General features: G+C 40.4%; 1 pseudogene; it reads left to right on the top strand.

The window, feature by feature from the left end:
* The first annotated feature begins 294 nt into the window (after window positions 1-294).
* On the top strand, window positions 295-1,548 carry LOC102479679 (serum response factor-binding protein 1 pseudogene; annotated as a pseudogene).
* Window positions 1,549-3,615: the final 2,067 nt, after the last annotated feature.

Genomic DNA, 3,615 nt, shown 5'->3' with positions numbered 1-3,615 from the left:
AGAGATGTAGGTAGAGTCAATCACCAGCTCAGAACACCCTTGCTGCTTGGATTCTGGTAAGTGTGCCTATTTTCAGGGTATTCGAAACAGATTGGCTCGAACCTACAGTCCTGAGATGTGGCAGGTCATGAAGGGAGGCTCGGGGAGACTTAAGTTTAGCAAAGAACCATACTGGATGAAGAACATTTGCCTCTTCTTCTGGCCTCCTGCCTTCTAGAATAAACAAAAATAATATTTTTTTTCTGATAGGGTGAAAATGGACATGCTGGCCTAGGGGATCTTCCTCTACATACCATGGCTCAGCCAGCCCCTCTGAACCTCAATAACGAGGTTGTGAAGATGAGCAAGGAAATGAAGATAATGGTTTTGGTTATCTGAAAACTTGTCAGAAGTATGGGGAGATTGAAGTCAAAAAAAGGTTCTGAAGATGCACTGTTAAAAAAACAAAGCTGGGTTCAACGATTGCTTGAAGAAATCCATGCGATGAAGGAATGAAAACCTGATGTCGTAACTAAATCTGCTCTTGGTGATAACATCAACTTTGAAGAAATCTGTAAAAAGCCAGATTCTACCACAGCTGAAAGAGCAACTGCCAGAGTAGCCACACATCCTTGTCTAAAGAAAAAAGCAGATGCCCTGAAGCTGCTGCCCAAGCCTTTAAAGATGCAAGGCAGAATGTTCCTGAAGTTGAGTCATTAAAGAATACTTCAGAAGAAAATCGTTCTAAAGCTGCTTTGTGTTCAAGTGGTGAAGCAAGTAAACCCCAGCATGAAGGAGCTGTCGTCAGTCGGCACAAAGTGAGAGGAGTCGAAGTACTGGCAAAGAAACCAATCAATAGTCCAAAAGAAAAAATGGCCAAGTTGGCACGTGGACCTAATTCTCCATCAGAGTCTTTAGAAGAGGATTCTGTAGTGCCCCCTGGACCCCAGAAGACATCTGAAACACCTTCTAATGCCAAAATAAAACATTAAGTAAAACCAAAAAAAAGGGAGTCTGATAGCTCGTTTGAATGATAACAGTGATAGTGAAGAATTACATGAAGAGGAGAAGGAATATTTTGATGATAGCACAGAAGAAAGACTGTTTTACAAGCAGTCTTCCATGTCTGAGGACAGTGACCATGGCGATGACTTCTTCATTGGGAAAGGCAGAAGGACACGAAAGAAGGAAAGTAGTGACCATTCTGCAGTTATGGAACAAAAAACCCTCCAGAAAATGTTACCCAAAGAAGAGACACACGGAGCCCTTTGGGATACAAGAAATGACACAAGCAAGTCAACGACAGAAGCCAGGAAGTTAGAATCAGTGTTTTCCCACTCCTTAGCTGGATCTAAAAGCTCTAGAAGATTTTCCACAAAACGAACCTCAGGTGAAGAACGGATTTAACAGGAGCACACAGAGACGACTTGAGAATCCAAAGCAGCCATGCAACTGCCCCTTCACCCTTCATGGGAAGCAAGCACGAGGCAGAAAGAGCAGCAGTCTGAAATGGCTGTGTTTCAGGGGGAAAAAATTAAATTCATGATTGACTGGTGCCTCTTTTTATGAGTTTTCCATCTAAAAATGATTTTCCTTTCTTTTTCTTTTTCCCCCCCACTATCCTGTTACTTAAACTTGTATTTGAGGTCTCTTCGGAGGGGTTGTAGGTTGATTCTGTCTTTTATAAAAAAAAAAAAAAAAAAAAAAAAAAGCCTAAAAAAACATCAGGTTTGTTTTGTTTTGTTTTAGATTTTTTGCTATAGGGTACACGTGCTTGCTGGAGAGATAGAAAGTAAGAAATCACTCCCTAGGAGGCATGACCACCCTGCAATCCCTTCTTCTCCATTTTCCTCTCAAGATCTTTAGCACAGACCCATGCACTGGCATGAGTTTCCAGCCCTCGGGTCTGGGACTCAAATTGCCGTCAGCCATGTCGGATTCCAGCAGCGTCACCTTTACACCATCTGCTGGTCCCCAGGTTATTTTTACATAAGTCTTTTACAAATTAAGTTCATACTTAAAATGATGTTTTTAATTCTATGCCCCGGACTTTATTCTATATAAACAAAGTTTGGGACGGTAGAGATTTCGGATTCTCTCACTTATTCTATCATGAATGGATTTCACTGGCTCAGCCGTGTTTTTTACCTTGAAGATAACTGTCAGGACATACTCAGGGTCAGCGATGGTGGCACAGTGTCAGCGCAGAGCTCTGCTGTGTTGCTCTTGGGCTGGGAGGCCCTGGGGCCGCCTCCTGAGGTCTCCCTGTGCACACCAGGTGCACGTGTGCCCAGGATACCAGCTAGCTAAGGCGGGGCTGGAATCACAGTGTGCAAACCCTGCTTGCAATGCCCTTGTTTTCTTTCTTTGAAGAGATCAATAAGTGTTAAAATACATATATATATTTAAAATAATGGAAAACCGTGAGAAATAATAGCTATTTAAAGTAAATCACCTTTTTTAAAAGTTATTTTTGTTAGCAAAGCTAAAATAATAACCTATTGTGAGTATAGAGATAGTAAAAGTAAATTATAAAAATAAATATTACTTTTTATTTGGAAAAAAATAAAAGAAGAAAGAAAAAAAAAAAAAAGAAAATGGTTGGTTGTGGCCCAGACTAGAAGAGACAGCTTGGACACCTGGACAAATCAGGAAACTAGATGAAACTATTGTAGAAAACAACTGGCAAAGGGGCCAGCAGATAGCATGGTAGTTAAGATGCTAGATTCCCACACGGCCCACTATGGTTCAAGTCCTGGACCTACTGGCTTGCTTTCTCATTTTCTCTCTCTCGCTGGTCAGTGTACTAGTTCTGTTGCAAACTAAAAAATAATCATGATAAAATAAAATTAAATAAATAATTCTTTAAAAAAATAAAGAAAAGAAAATCACTGGCAAAGAAAAAGTTTCTAGGACTTGGGCTTAATTAGGGGTCTCTAGGACAGTCTCAGTGAGAATGAAAGAGTAGGGATACAAGGACAAAGGGGGCTAAACAGGGGAGGGAGTACCTGGAAAGATTATCCTTCATATGGGAAGAGAAGATAAGAACATTCTCAGATAAACAAAACCTGAAAGAATTTACCAATATCAAACCAGATCTCCAAGAAGTTCTCAAGATAGTGCTATACCAGGAAAATTCAATACAGACACAAAGAGGTAAGAGTTCAAGGGACCAGTAATTAATGTAATGACTATGTTGCTCAACTCCCATGTAGTTGACTGTGGTTTGAGCTCCGGACCCTGTGGCTTAAACTCACGCAGGGCGCCTGTTCATGCCTGCCCAAGGGCCTGAGAGGAAAATGGAGGAGAAGGTATTGCGGCGTGGTCATCCCCCCTGGGGGGTGATTTCTCATTTTCCATCTCTCTATCTCTGTATTTTTGGCGAGTGCACATACCCTATAGCAAAAACCTCTCAAAAGAAAAAAAAAAAGAGTTTAAAAACTAAGAAAATAGCCAACTTAATCATAGGTACAAGTCTAGAGTTGAATATTATATCCCAGAATTTAATCGAGAAGATCGAAACACAACAAAGTATAGATTAAGTACATGAGACTGAACTGGTGAAATAGCATTTTAAGACTTTTGACTAAAACATTGCTGATTTTCTTCTAGGCTTTGTTTTACAGTTTTAAGGAT

The sequence above is a fragment of the Tupaia chinensis genome, unplaced genomic scaffold (assembly GCF_000334495.1).
Source record: "Tupaia chinensis unplaced genomic scaffold, TupChi_1.0 Scaffold140845_1, whole genome shotgun sequence".
Lineage (NCBI taxonomy): Eukaryota > Metazoa > Chordata > Mammalia > Scandentia > Tupaiidae > Tupaia > Tupaia belangeri.
The sequence above is the reverse complement of the archived record's forward strand: the minus strand, read 5'-3'. Positions and strand labels throughout refer to the sequence as shown.